Genomic DNA, 16,496 nt, shown 5'->3' on the forward strand with positions numbered 1-16,496 from the left:
TATTGCCAGCTACCTCGGGGAGTAATACTCATGTGTAAAACCACCACAAAAAAAATAAATGCATGCGTGATTCCATCACTTTTTAAAATAGTACAAATTCATTTTATGAATGTTCAAACCTAATCCCAGTCGAAAATTACTGGGAAACCTTGCGTAATACAAGTTGTGTTTTTGTTATTGATCAACTGAGTAATAATGTGCGGGAACAACTTGTCGGAACATAGGGGTGTCGGAACAAAGGGGTGTCAGAATATAGGGGTGTCGGAACATAGGGGTGTCGGAATATAGGTTCAGTTGTCGGAACATAGGGGTGTCGGAATATAGGCTGAGTTGTCGGAACATAGGGGTGTCGGAACATAGGGGTGTCGGAATATAGGTGTGTAACCGTGCTCACACGTGGTGCATCCCATCATAAGCATAAAATAACAAATCTGTGAAAACTTGGGCTCAATATTGGTCATTTAAGTTGCGAGAAAGTGATGACAGAAAAAACACCCTTGTTGGAAGAATATGTGTGCTTTCAGAGAGGAAGCTAGAAGTCTTTTAATATCAAATTTTAATTAGTGATTATTTACCTCTTTCTCAAAAACTACGTTACTCAAGAGGGGTTTCCCACAATGTTTAATACTATAAACAGCTCTCCAATTCTCGTACTACCAACTCAGTTTTTAAGTTAATAATTATTTGTTTTGAGTAATTATCAAACGTGTACCTCCCTTTAAGCGTAGGAGAGAGAGAGAAGAGCAGAAGTGAAAGAGAACCAGTAAAAGTGGCGACTCCACGAGTGTGCCCAATTAGCCTACTTGAGGTTTGCGAGGCGGTCACGGACGCATGTCTTTGCCGAAAGATGATGATGGCGGAAGACAATCACTAAAAATGGATGCAGTTATGTTGTCGATTTGAATCAGTATCCCTTCCCTGTCGGGTGATGATGGGACCTATTACAAAACTAAATCATTATCAGCATCATTATAAGGTTTCTTAGAGTTTCTTTTATAAAGTCGCAACAAATAGTTAATGAGACCATGATGAGACGACGGTTCGACCCTTCAGGGTCGAGTTATCTTATAGCCCTACACGTGCAACGACACTAGACCTAACAATAATTGTTTTGTGTTGGAATGTAGGGCCGATGATTTTTGAGGAGAACAATCATAATAGGCGCACAGAAAAATCGAATATGAATGTTTTTTTTAGTGAAACTGTCCTAAGATGAAATCATGCAAAATATACTGACACACTTCGCACAGTAGGCCTTTTCTCTACTCCTATGGCAACATGAAGTGCGCCCTCTATTGCTACAAGGTAAACATACACGAACATTATTTTTGTAGGCCTAATCATAACTAGCATAATAGCCACTGTATTGTACTTACAAACCCTTCAAATTCGGAACGAAACGTAATAACTTTTGTATGTGTGCTCCCGCTAAGTTGGGAAAAATAATGATGAAATGAGAGATTGTCATGGTAACATGCAAATAGTTTATGCTTTCATCGGCTGCATGACCGCAGGATGATGTCCACGCGCATGCGCATGAAGGTGGTGACATGTAAACAACAATAACAATCCGAGTGTTCATGGATACCGTACCGATGCACACTCTAGCATAGGTCTAGTCTACGTCTGTGAAAAACAGACTCGCAGCACTCAGATGCATGCACTAAAATAAAAACTACATGCATTCAGCATTGAGTGCCTGCTTCATCGCCGGTGTACAACAGAACAGACCTGTGAACACACGCCACCAAATTTCCCCCCGCAATGGAACATTTTTACAGCGATCTTTGAAGTGGAGATGCTCTTTCTGAAGTGAATATTTACTTCACATTTACTGGATACTGGCGCACAAAGTTACTATCGGAGTCATGTGATATTTGGGAGCATTTCTTTCGTCAAGATTTTCTTCTCATTTTCTGCAAAACAGCGGTAAGTCTGGTGCCCTATTCATCCTGGGGTTTTGTTGTATTGAGTAAGCAGGAGTAGTGTGGTGCATAGACAGTAAACAATATTGAAATGCAAATCTTGTTAATATCGAATTGAATCTTCTGTTTATTAAAATATTACTACCGTACCATGATTCTTGGGGGGGGGGGGGGGGGGTAGGGGGATTAGATTCATGAGGTTGAACGCTTGTTATTATTTAAGTTATTTGTTTGAAATTATACTTATAGTTTATTTTGATGAAGGTCAGGTTTAATAGTATTTTTGTATGGATTCATTGTTAAAAATGTAAATAAATTAAAAACCAAAAAAGTGGGTCGCACTAAATACCAACAACTCAGGACCCCTCATGACAACTCACGACAACAATTTTTAAATGCACTTTAACAGAACATTAATTTGAATATAAGTCAACCGGTAAATATATGCACAAGAGTCATATGCACCAAAAGCACATTCAAACTGTTGAAAAATTGTATTTTTAAGTGTACAAAAAGTGTTTTTACCCCGAATTCAGTAATGAACTAAATATTGCCATGTTGTCTTTCGACGTACTAGGACGATTCCATTACACCGCAGGGGTGATACATATGCAAGATGATTATTAACCATTTTATGTGCCTCCTCATAGTCCCCATGTATTTAAAAAAAATATTATATTTAAATCTTCCGTTTTATTGGATTCCAGAGTGTCGGCGGCTTAGTTACTAACAAGAAAGGAAAACAAACAACAGCTAAAACATAAAAAGAAAAAAATACAACTCAGCCCTCAGAAATTACCCATGCCCCCTGTGGTATAATAGAATCGTCGAAAGACAACAGGGCAAATATTTCCGTTTGCTTCTAAATTCAGGGTAAAAAAAACACATTTTTTTCAGTTAAAAGAACAACATTTTCAACAATTTAAAAGTGATCATGTGTTGTGTAAACGGTTGACTAATGTTCAAATGTTTTGTTAAAGTTCATTTAAAAATTGTTGTCGTGAGTTGTCGTAAGGGGTCGTGAGTTGTCGATAATTAGTGCGACCGATATAAAGTTGTATTATAAACTGCCATAATAGTTATAAATATAATAATTAATCAATTAACATACTGACCCTACTGACTGAGCTGAGTCTGCAGTGCTCCAGTGCACTAGCCCCTTAAATCGGTCTAATCCACTCCGTATTCTTGAAGTGGATTGGACCGATTTATGGCTCTGACTACCGTTGTGACGGGGTCCATGGCGTTTTGTACACTCAACATGCTCAAGGGGAAAAATGGAACTCGAGGCGAAGCCGAGGGTGACAATTTCCTCAAACCCACAGTTGTTTTGTATACAGTGCCCAAAATCGACCCAATGCTGGGAACGATCAAGGTGATGTACGCCGGTATAAATCACTTTTCATGTTAACCATCCCATTGAGCCATGTAACCTGTGTTTTTGTTGCGCGTCACATGATTGGTTCTCGACCAATCAAACTTCACAGTTTGTTACTGAGGTATTACAGTTTTATGACCATTGAACGCTGGTTATAAAATGCCATTGAAATTGTAATGACATTGAAATTGTAATTATTTTTGGTCAGGTTTTATAGCATTTTTGTAAACTGTCGTAAAACACTGACTGAGTAATATAGTTATAAATAAGCTTGGGCGGTTCCAGAAATTTGGGGCTCGGTTCCGGTTCCGAAAAAAAGCTCGGTTCTGAGACATACCCGGTTCCAATTCAATAAAAAACATAAGCCGCCCGTCCAGAGCTCACACACACACACAAATGAGCCGATCTATTTGAACTGAAAATAACCAAGTTAATCAGACATCGGTTCCGAGCTCACACACACACAATTGGAGCCGATCTATTTTTAACGAAAATACCAGAATACCCACCCCAATGATCAGACATCGTGCCACCGAGCACCTATTTTCCCTGCTCTGTCCTTACTCTATGATTTAAACAAGTCTCTGATTTAGCCGGCAGTATGATCGTTGTGTAGCATAATATGTCCGTAGTGTAGTACATCCGTAGTGCAGTACAGTCGTAGTGCATGCAGTGTGTCGTCTCTGTACATACAAGTGTACTATGCCTGTACATGCCTGTACATACATACCTACAGCACTGTGTGTTTTGTGCACGGGGCTAGCTTTTATGAATATGGATATATCGGCAGCCAATCACAACGTGCTGTCTATACATGCACATGTATATGCATGACATGTACATGCATACATGTGGTGGTTGTAGAAGATGCCTATGTGTGTGCACTGTGTATGCAGCAGCCACATGTGATAGTTGATACTCATGTCGGCTAGAAGCCTTTGCACACTGTATCTGCGGTCACCGCTTTCAACATCAAGCCTCATTTTCTAGAGCCGGTTCGTCGCAGGATCGGCTCCACAGAGCCTTTTATAATTGGGACCCGGTCTTTTAAAATCGGAACCGACAAAAGCGGGTACCCGGTTCCACAGAAGAGTGGAACCGCAAGTCCGGTTTTCAACTTGGAACCGGGTAGAACCGGTCACAATCTGTCTGTTGTCTGGCCCTTTTTTGTCTTTATAAAGTGTAGCAGGCCTCAACCTTTAGCTCCAGAGGGGCAAGGCCACTTGGCCTCAAAAGCTCTAAAAAAAAAAAGGGGCACCAAGGCCAACTGAAAGGGCACCAAGGCCATTTTCAAACCTCTATTTGTTGATGATTATATACTTTCCACTGATTTCAAGATGGTGGTAAACTTTCCAACCCATATTTATTTCATTGTCGCTGTTTACATGCTGTGCAACTGAAATTGAATTAAAGTCTAAAAATATTTGTTTCTGAATTATTACAGTTTTTTTGCAGCACTCGAATTGCAAACGGTCGATTACCCCAGTAATTAACTTTCCCCATTTTACCCCCTCCCCTTATTCATCGACTTAATTAAACTCCCTTCTGCTCATCTGCAGACAAATCATTGATCCAGAACAAAGAGTTGTTGAAAAATCATACAGAAACAAATATTAATAAAATTAATTCCCTGCGTGCTAATCTGAAGAAAAAAGATCAATGTAGTCTCTGGCTCACCACTACCCCAACTCTGCGAGACAAACGAGCCCCACCCACCCCACGCCGACAACCCACCAACAACCCGGAGGCTCAGCTAAATCCGATGATTTGGAAAAATATTTATTTCTTTTTTTCTCTTTTTTTTGTAAATAAATATGATTATGAAAATTAAAAATGAACCCCAACCCCTTAGCACAAAATAATTGGCCAGCATTTAGCTAAACTTGTAAGTTGTATTGTGCATGCAGGCGTTTATGCCACGCTAGACTGCTCTAAATAAATACTAAACAAATTTAAACAAACGCACCCAATTAAAAAAATGCTTCAAAAGTTGGCACTTTGCTGCCACTCCAGCCCTTTCTCCTTCCTGCTTATTTTTGCATCTTTTGAGGGATGGCCTGCTGATTAATCAATAATGAACTTGATGGAGTATGATTATTTCCAAAATTAGGGCTCTGCCTTTAACTCCATATAATCAAATTTTGACGTTTTACAATTCCACGCTTGTTGTGTGTACACAAACATGTGTTTGGCAATAAGAAACAAAGTCGCGAGGCAGGCAGGTCACTGGTAGTGGTGGGTCACTAACATTAATCTAGTACAAGCCTTGGACACCAACGAAATAGCCAGGGGAAAAACACAAACTGTATCCAGCCCCCGGCCGCGCGCCTCCCCCGCCCCATCCGCTCCAAATACAGATCTCAATAAACAAAATCAGTGCGAAAATGCGTAATTTAGTGTAGGGACTTGTAGCAAGTTTATACATTGGAGTAGTCTGGTGCTGCGTTTTTAGTAGCAAACAGCTCAACTACGTTTGATATGGTTACCATGCCACGTTCTCGACACATTTTTTATTGCACAGAAGCAGCATTGTGAAAACTAGTGTGCGGGATCGTACGTTCCGAATTTTACCTCCATATAAATCAAGTTGGATGGGTCACAATGTAAACATTAAATAACATTTTCGAACAAATTATGTTATGAAATCAATGGAAAAGGGCATGACGGCCAAGTGGCCGTAAGGTACGTGATTTTTAAAAGGGCTTCACTGCAATTCGCTGGGGCATCGCGGCAATGGCCGCTGGTGGCCGCTGTAGAGATCGAGGCCTGGTGTAGCGGGAAAAAATGCCGGCGGTTTCCGTAAGGCAGGTCGACGGGTTAAACCAGCTAATATATAGTGTTCAATCATCACTTTCCTGGGCCCCAAATGGTATAATAGAATTATTTGACTTTTTTTTTCAAATAACAGTGTCATAAAGAATTTTAAATTCACTTCTATTTTTCAACTTCAGACTCCAAGTTACTTTACTCAATGTGTACTGGTCCAGAGTGGCTCATTCTTGGTAATCAAATCACGACTTCATTGGTCGGCCAGGCTGTTGTTTGTTTGTTTATTAACAATGATCAGCGTCCCCATCATTTTCTTTTAAAAAGCTTCAAGGCATCAATCATGTTTTTTGATTGAAAACTTGAATCTTGTCTCAGCTATTTCCAGGGTACTGCACCTAGTGTGTCGTTCGACAAAAATAGGAATAAATCAGGCCTTGAATCAGATTGAAACCATGGCCTCTGCTGTCCCTGGTCTTGGCCCTGCACAAATTTCCAATTGACTTTACGATTTTTCACTTGAAGTGCCCTTTAAAAAATGGCCTTGCCCTTTTAAAAATGAAATTTCAGAATGGTAAAAAATCTGAATGACAGTTCATGGACCAGCATAAAAAGAAAAGGCAAATATTAACTTGTATTATATAATTTATGCGCAGTAGGCATACGTCATTGTTTGCTATTCTCCCCTTGACTCCATTGTTCATTCCAACAATGCTTTCACCATCACAAAAAAAAGCTTTTTAAACAAAAAAACACATCCGCCCAGGTTTTACTTTTCAGAACAAATGAGATTTCTATTTAGTTTAAAAGCCCTAAAATAGTGAGGAGGGTAATTGGCGATGGCATTGAGGACACCGACACATTCTTCCACTTCCATTACCTTGAGTCTTCGTTAATAAAATTAAACTTGACACAATAATATACTGGTTTGCGAAGGCCATCTGTCTTCCCTCTCGCCATCTATCTCCTTGGAAACGCTGATCAGGTAAAGCATTCGAGACTGTGGTACTGGTCAATAAGGATAATAATAAACTTAAGATGTTTAGATATGTCAAGAAGTCACGCCTGGACTTTCATCTTCGATAGGGCAAGGCCATTTTAATTTTGCAATGAGCACTTCAATTGGAAAATCTTAAAGTCAATGGCAAAACTTTGAAGGGGCCACAAAGGCCGTGGCATGCGTGTACGGGTAATTCCAGGCCTGTGAAATGATCAAAACATTAGTTTTGGGAGTGTCGTGGCCGAGCGGTTAAGAGCACCGTATTCAAACTCTGGTGTTTCTGATCAGCAGAGTGTAGGTTCAAATCCCCAGCCTTGACACTTGTGTCCTTAAAAGCAAGACACTTAATCATTGCTTTGTCCTTCGGATGGGTCGTAAAGCCGTTGGTCCCATGTGTTGTGTAAACGCATGTAAAAGAACCCAGTGCACTTATCGAAAAGAGAAGGGGTTCGTCCCGGTGTTCCTGGCTGGATTGGCAGCATATTGCGCCACAGCATCTTGTAATCAGCAGACTGTAGCTGATAAGAGGAGGATAAACTCCACTCTGACGTATCGCAGCTTGAAATGAAGTTTGCCTTTAGTCTGTTTTCCCGTAATAACCGTTAATATTATAATAAGCAACAAAAATAAGTCGTCTGGATTCACCTCGGCTTTTTAATAAAAACCATCATGGACAAAACTAATAATTGCAACAACAAAAAACCTGAAAGTGAAGTCCCCAAAATCTCATTATTTCTTGTACTATTAAGGTTTCCATTTCATCTTGTTAACGTCGCTCAAAGTTGTGAATTTAATTGATGAGCGTTTCCACTGATGATGATATCGCGCTTTTTTAATTTGTACTTTTCAGCTTTTTAATATAGGTCTGACAGTCTTCACAGATTGATGCATCATGCGCTGTTCAATAAAGAACTGACAGTTGCAGTTACTTTTTGGAAAACAATCTGGCTCGTCTGTCACTTGAATGAATTATGAATACATGTTCAAAGTAAATTAAGAAGGATGTTCTGTGGCTTGCTAGCAAATTGTAGCAAAGTGAAAGTTACATCAGCTGAAAGCTAATATGTGATAATATCAAATTATTGTATAGCAAACATCTTATATAGTGTAGATACCAAAAAGGTACTCAAGACGCTTAGCATATTGTACATTTATATACAGAAAGAAAAGTTATTGAAAGTTATGAACCCACACTCTGCTGAACAGAAACACCAGAGCTTGAGTTTGGTGCTCTTATCTACTCGGCCATGACACCCGCTCCCACCCTGTGTTGTCTCCACCCACTCAATGGTGAAGTAACCCTGTTCAGTTGTTCGTTAGGTCCAGTGACCACCATGCTTGATATCTTTTACCGGTATCACCATATCAGTGGAGATTTTCCCCTAACATGCCTAAGGAAATACTAATAAAAAATGTATTCTTTTGTGTAATTATTTTAAAAGGTTTTTCCTTGACCCTCTTAGTGAAGACATCAATTAAAGTATTATGATTAGGGCATAATTTTATTTCTCTTCTGACCGTGGTAAAAATAAAAAGCAGGTTTTTGTACAAGCTTACGTCTAGCGTATTTCAGGTTAGCAGGAATGTTTGCTTGTCAGTGAGCATTCGATTGCGAACTCCATGTAAAATACAGAGCTTTTGTTGGCGTAGAAATTTGGCGCTCACATGCAAGTGCAGAAGTGTGATCATATTGTAAGCAGAAAACCGCCAAAATGCTTAAATAACCCTTGCATGCCTGGAATTTCATCTTTGAAAGGGCAAAGTCATATTCATTTTGCAATGGGCACTTCCATTAGAAAATCTTTAAGTCCATGGAAAACTTTTGAAGGGGCAGCAAGGCCAAGACCAGGTGGGCAACGGAGGCCACTGGCCTCCATGTGAATCAAGGCCTGCATTGGAAGTAGACAAATGAAAATACTGATAGACGACGTAGGTGTCGCTGACTTGTCTAGGGGATAGTCAAGCTGTGTATTTAAAGCCATGTGTACAGTTAATATTTTTAGCGGATGGACAAAAATAAGGTTGAATTGTTTGCTTCAAAAAAAAGTACAATGTAGACATGGTATCTAGCCAGCCCTCAGACTGTGTTGTCTCAAGATGAAGACAGTTTTACATGTTGAGTTATGTAAGCTGTAGGGCATAACAATTCAAGAGGCACCAAGGCACTTACAAGGAGCACGGAGACATTTTGTTGTTCCCATCATGTCCATGAGGTCAGTGTTCTGCCTTAATGACACTGGACACCTTTGGTAATTGTCAAAGACCAGTCTTCTCAACAAATGCACAAAATAACAAACCTGTGAAAATTTGAACTCGAAGTTGCGAGATTGTAATGGAAGTAAAAACACCTTTGTCACATGAAGTTGTGTGCTTTCAGATGCTTGAATTTGAGACTTCAAAATCTAATTCTGAGGTCTCAAAATCAAATTCAACTAATTATTTAAGTGAGAAATCACTTCTTTTTCGAAAACGGCGGTACGTCATAGGAAGCCGTTTCTCACAATTCTGTGTTCTATCAACATCTCTCCATTGTTCGCGAACAAGAAGTTTTTGTACTAACAATTATTTTGAGCAATTACCAATACAGATATATATATATACTGTACATGTACATAGTATTCCAGTGTCTTTAACACTGGTCCGCTCACCCAAGGAAAAGTCAAATTCTCACCAAGTGGTCCGGCTGGCTAGTTCAAAGTTTAAAAGCATCATTTTATATCGACTAGGGAAAGAGCTGCTGGACTATGGGAAAGCAAGATACAGTAATTGGTTCGGCAGGCCTCAATTTCATGGCTCTGCTTACCGCCAAATTCTTCGCTTAGGCCTACATGTGTACAATCACCATTCTCCTCTTACATGTACTTGCAGGTGTTAAATTTCTGCGCCAGCTGTGTAGGCGTAGTATGCCTAAGTAACGTGGAGTACGCACGCGCACAAGCCAAAATTCCCTGCTGACCTATGAAGTACGCTTGATGGTAGCGCAGATTTCCCTGCTTCCGCAAGCGGCGATAATCTTTGCCTATAGTAAGCAGAGCCATGAAATTGGACCCTGGCCAGTCGTTGAATAAGTCCAGTGTTAAAGGAACACGTTGCCTTGGATCGGTCGAGTTGGTCTTTGAAAAGCGTTTGTAACCGTTTTTTATAAAATGCATATGGGTAGAAAGATGTTGTAAAAGTACAATACAATGATCCACACAAACATGCCTCGAAATTGCGTGGTTTTCCTTTTACCTCGTCGACTAACACGTCGGCCATTTATGGGGGTCAAAATTTTGACTCCCATAAATGGCCGACCATGTTAGTTCGCACAGTAGAAGGAAAACCATGCAATTTCAAAGGCAAACTTGTGTGGATCATTGTATTCTACTTTTAAAACATCTTCGCAACCATATGCATTTTATAAAAAAACGGTTACAAACGCTTTTGTTTTGACCAACTCGTCCGATCCAAGGCAACGTGTTCCTTTAACCATGGAAGTATCATGCCTGTGCAGTTCATTCAAATTCTCATCTAATCAACTCTCTATTTATCTATTAGTTCCCCTTCATCTTTTAAAGATGGAGAATCTATCAGCAGCCTCAATCCGTCACCCCAAGTTCAGATCTTTAACCCACAACCGTCAGTTTCCCAAGCCCGCAGAACTTCCCCTCTATGCTTGTGACATTTCCACATTGTTGACATATTTCGAAGGCAGGGTGTTTATATTGCAACATCATCACAGAAGTGGAATTTTATTTTTATCCGTTGCAATCTCTGCGAGTCGGAGTTGGCAGTTGGGGGGGGGGGGCGCGGGGGTGAAACGTGCCCAGCAGGCGTTAGATGCGTTACCAATGTCAAAATATTAACACTGGGAGAAATTCTTTTCGGTGTCGAGGCAGCTGGCTCGAATTGATGATCTGTCCTGTTTAGATTTCAAGCGGCGTCTCGACCAGCAGCCAAGAGAAAAAATTAACTCCAGTTTTAGGAATTGATCGTGTGTCAACATTCGGACAGATTGAATATACATGACAGTCCTCAGAAGATAAACCAAAAGAAAAAAGTTCCTCAGACTCTCTCTCTCTCTCTCTCTCTCTCACTCAAGCTTTCTCTCGTCAGTAAGATTGGAGCGGCATGCTTTTATTGATTGTAGTGGTAATGAAAATAAAATATTGTCCGACCCCCCCAAGTCGCCCGAGTGTTGTTCTTGCCGATGGACATGATGGTAAACATTAAGTCTGAGTTATACAGTGGTGGATGTTGAAGGACTGTTAATAAAAGATAAATTCACTTTATAGTTTTCATCTGTCCACAGGCTAGACGTGATATTTCACTCAGGGTCAAAAACCTTATCTCGGGGTATTGCAGAGTGGCGTCGGTTTTAACATGTTTAAGTTTTTAAGTCTTGTTTCGTCATGGAGATAAAAAATTGTTGTTCAAGTTTTTTTTGTTTAGGGAAATAACACAAAGAGGGAAACATTCTGTGAGTAAATCAAAATATCACTTCTTGAAAACAAGACTAAGGAACTCTTTGATAATGTAGGTTGCTATAAAATCAATTTACATGGTTTAATTCTAGTTCTTCTTGAAGTGGCGGCAGGCTTGTATGCTTCGTTTTTGAAAAGGAAAGGGCGCCAAGGCATTTTCTCCTAGATGGAGGTAAAGGGCACCCTGTGAGGAAATTGTAAATTTCTACTGGAGCACTTCAAGGCCACCAAGGCAATGACCAGGCATGGAGTTTATACACGGGCCGGATGTACTTGCAACGACCATTTGAGAACAATCGCACTGGTACTCATCTTGCAACACGCGTACCCACGCATGGTTGTCCATGATGGGTACCAGCTAATCACAATTTCGGTGCCATTCGAGGTTGGGCGTCCGCCTATTTCACTGGTATTGTGCTTGTTCACTGGTACTCGTACATTTTTGTGCACGTGGGCCATGTTACGTAAATCACGCATCATGTACATGTACATGAAAGGTACATGTACATGTATGTCCGTCGAATAAATCTCCGCTCTACACACCGTCAAGTGACAGCTCATTATTTACGTCCGGCCGTCGCAACAAAATCTCCGCTGCACACAGTTAAGTGACATTTCATTGTTTTCGTCTGGCCATTGCAACAAAAAATTGATGCATAATTTTACTTCCCATTAATCAATAAAATTAAATACATTTAAAAAAACTTTATGTTTTTGGTTAAAGGAAATCAAAAGTAATGAAATGGTTCATTAAAATAGTCTTCACTCACTTCATGGACCTGAACAGAAATTGTTTCATGATCTTTATTTTTTATGGCCTTGATGCCCTTTTTGAAATTTTAAGTTGGCCTTGGTGCCCTACCTCATGGCCTTGGTGCCCTTTCAAAATTTGACAAATTCAAGGCCAAAGTGGCCTTGCCCTAAAAATCGGGAAATTTGAGGCCTGCCGGAAAATAACTACAGTATCAGTGAGAAACATTCTGAATAAAGTGAAAAAATAAAAATCCCTTCTTGACAACAAGACTAATAATGCTATAGGCAGATGCATTGTAGGCGGCTATAAATTCAATTCCCATGGTTAAGTTCTTGTTTCTTGAAGTGGCATTTTCAGTGCGTAATATTAGTACGTCTTTAGGAAATTCTTCTGGAATACACACTGTGCCCTGCCAACTGGGTGGTGTAGAATTCAGTTATAGGTCCTAATCATTTAAAATCAAATACTTATAAATTCCTTCCCGATGTTCAGGAGGAAACAGCGATTAGAATTGTCAGACTTTTTTTAGTATCTGCTCGTGACCAAAATAGCTCTTATTTCTGTCGATCATAAAAAAACTCCTGCTCGTTTATCTGATATCACTGAGGATACTGCTCACAGAAGCTCCTTGAAAATGGGTTTGAAAGGAAGGTACACGTTTGAAAATTACTCAAAACAAATATTACCTTTTAAAAACTGACTTGGTAACGAACATTGGAGAGCTATTGATAGTATAAAACATTGTGAGAAATGGTCCCTCTGAAGTAGCACAGATTTTGAGAAATGGGTAATTTCTCACTCAAATAATAAAAGACTTCTAGCCAGAAGTCTCAGGTTTTATTTCTATCTGAAAGCACACAAATTCGTCCAACAACAAGGGTGTTTTTTCACTCATCATTTTCTGGAAACTTTGATGACCGATTGAGCTCAAATTTTCACAGGTTTGTTATTTTATGCTTATGTTGGGATACACCAAGTGTGAAGACTGGTCTTTGACAATTACAAAACGTGTACTTTCCCTTTAATGAAAGGTGTAATTGCCATAAAATTTGTTCAATATTGTTACTTTAGTACTAATGATTTTAATTTTGTATTTAAATTTTTTTTGGATCATGCACACTACATCTAATCAACATTTTACGTATGTAAATAAAAAATAAAAAACCCTACAATGCCTCCTTCTACTTTAAAGGATTTGGGTACTTTTTCAAAATGTCCATAGATTTACATTAAACTTACAGGGTTTGAAGATAATGATAGTGGAAAGGTTCCCTTCAAATGTTACTTACTTAGGTGCTGTAGTTTTTGAGAAATGAGTAAAACAATGTCATGAAAATACGTTTGTAAATGATTAAAATAATTTTCGTCTCATGAGACAAAAATTTTTTCATGACATTATTTTACACATTTCCCCAAAACTCAACACCTCAGTACGTAATATGTTCAGGGAAGCTTTCTACTACCATTATCTTCAAACTGTGTAAGTTTAGTCTAAATCTGTGGACTGCAACTAATTATAGAGATTAGAGTGCATACATCTCAAATGCTGAGTGTACCTTGCGCGCACTGAATATAAATATTTTATCGCGGCTATAGACTGTGTATGTTTTTAGGTTTGTGCATTAGTTTTCTCCAGGACCAAGTTGGTTTGTCCCAACCACATTGAGATTTATGTCGTCTGCGATTCAGTTACGTACTTGAAACGCTTTATTGCATTAATTATGGCTATTAAAGGAACATTGCAGAATTGGTTTTTGCTAACAAAACAGTTGCTGGTAGTGTAAGCACTTTATTTTAATCCACTCTATGAATTCGTAAACTGACAAACCTGTAGAAGTTTGAGATCAATCAGCCATCTGGATTACAAGAAAATAAAGAAAAAAACAATACACATTTTGAAAGACATCAATGCAAAACAAACGAATAAAATGCTCACTGCGCGATAAACTTCAAATGTGATATTAGCTTATTTATTTCTCTTCAACTATGATATTTCAGACAGAAATATTTCAAGGGATGTTTCTACTATCATCATTATTAGACTGAAAAGTTTTATGTAAATCTGTGATCCTCACTATTTTTTTTCGTACCAATTCTGTAACACCATGCATACTGTTGATAAAAGTACATGTAGCAAGTAATTTAGCCATGAAATTTGTGCAATTCTTTTGTCAGTTAACAAAGAAAAACTGAGAATGAGACTTGACCGCGCTTCGATTACATACATGGTACTTGTAAATAAAAATTGTTTTTACAATTTTTCCCATCGTTTATTGACCCTCATGTTGTTGTTTTAAAAAACGGTGTCAATTCAAAATAAATTAGCATCCTCATCCAAAGGTTGTATTTTGTTTCAATGTTAGTTTGAACAAATGATTTGTACTATATTGAAATTTGATTTTTTTTTTACTGTCTAGGGTTTTATTATTTCTAAGATTTTAGTTTTTGATAATGAGCAAGACTTGCACGATCTATTTCTTGTATGGGTTTGATCTAAACTCAAGCCTTGTCATGGTATTGCGATTCTAATTAGAAATGCAACGCCAAATGTTGTACTCTGTACGCTTTTTAAAATGAAACCCAAATCCAGCTATAATATTTCAATTCTGATCTTTCTCCATTGAAGTTCATCTTGAAGCATATTCATCTTCACTGTATTGATTTTCTTGCGGTAACTGCAAACAGAAATAATGAAATCTGACGCTGAAAAATAGTTTTTGAAAAGTCCTAGGCTGGTTGCTTCGTTCTTGAAAGCTTCAAGGCAGCAAGGCATTTTTTTCTCCTTTGTTAAAAAGGCTCCTCCATGAGGAAATTGTAAGTTACTACATGTACTTGAACTTTTCAAGGTGCACCAAGGCAATGACCAGGGGCAACTAAGGAAATTGCCTCTATTGCTTCCATGAAAGCATTTGGCCGACAATCTCCTTTACTTTACACAAATGTAAGGGCAATGCAGTTTTTCCTCAGTAAAGGACACCACATGTAAGATTTTGTTTTTTATATTTCTTTGGAGCATTTCAAGGGGCACCAGGGCAATAGCATGAAAGCCTACATCATGTTAAAATGCAACCTTGATGTTACGCCTATCATCTGTATTGCTGCCATTGCAGCTGGTCATTGCCTCGGTGCCCCTGAAACTTATTTAAAGTAGAAGTAATCTTCCTTTTTTCGCCTATAAAAGTATAAAAAAAAAAAAAAAAAAAAAAGTAAACCATTGAGCAAAAAAATTAAAGTACATTATAGGATGTGGAATAATTTTAATCAAATTTTGACTTATTATAATGAAAAAAGGTAAAAATCATTGACCGTAGCTGTAGCCTTGGACGGTCATTTGTTCGGCTTTCTATTTCATGCACTCGTTAATGCATCCAGATTGTTCATTTCTTTTGTCGCTTGGGGAATTTCTTTTCTTCTGAAGGCGAAGTCTCTCGCGCCAAGTTCTCAGTTTTTTTTCTTCGCCTGCTGTCATACCTCTAGGCTTTAATAGCACTACGACCTAATAGACGCACACTCTCATGAGACCACGGCTGTCTTTTGTTACTCTTGGCTGGTACATGTATATTGAAATTTTGACATCGAGGAAAATCAAATGGGTTGCAGAGAAGAAAAAAGGAAAAGAAGTGGCTGAAAAAGAACCACAGAAAATTATTAAGTAAATCTGAACATTATAGTTTGTGTTATTTTCATTTTATCTGAAATTCATTGTTTTTTGTTTACCTGGCCAGTAGGCCTACAGGAATATTGAGTTTTGACATTCTTGGGGAAAATGAGACGGAGAAAAAAAAGAAAAATGATGAAGAAAAAAGAAAGGTGGCGGGAGAACCACAGCAAATTATAAGTAAATCTGAAAGGTTTTGTTTGTTCAAATTCATTGTTTACTTGGACTTTGTCCATTTATAAATATTTGTCATATCGCTACACATCTGACAGCATAGTTAGCATTAATAATGGTACAAATGAAAAATGATGAAGAAATGTTTAGTTTTAGATATGGGAGGAAGTTGCCCCCAGTTGGCATGGTTGGGGGGGGGGGGGGAGGGGGGAACACCCAGCAGGTGGGACTGTAAACCCAATCCAATTATGATGTCAACTCCATTTATAGGTAATGACACTTAATTGGTGTGATTAAACTCTACAGCTTTTGATAGTGTGTAACCTTTTTTGGGGGAAAAAACATTCCCTTCCAAAGAATTTGGTCTTTAAAGCCATT

At 38.7% G+C, this 16,496-nt stretch overlaps 1 protein-coding gene across 1 annotated transcript in view; it reads left to right on the top strand.

Moving 5' to 3' along the window:
* The first annotated feature begins 1,577 nt into the window (after positions 1-1,577).
* Positions 1,578-16,496, top strand: part of LOC139946389 (serine/threonine-protein kinase NIM1-like) — an 85,228-nt gene continuing 70,309 nt past the window's right edge. The window contains exon 1 of the mRNA XM_071944032.1: positions 1,578-1,929. The gene's annotated coding sequence lies outside the window, so the exon portion shown is untranslated. The remainder of the gene's footprint in view (positions 1,930-16,496) is intronic.

The sequence above is a fragment of the Asterias amurensis genome, chromosome 13, assembly GCF_032118995.1.
Source record: "Asterias amurensis chromosome 13, ASM3211899v1".
NCBI classification, from domain to species: Eukaryota; Metazoa; Echinodermata; class Asteroidea; order Forcipulatida; family Asteriidae; genus Asterias; species Asterias amurensis.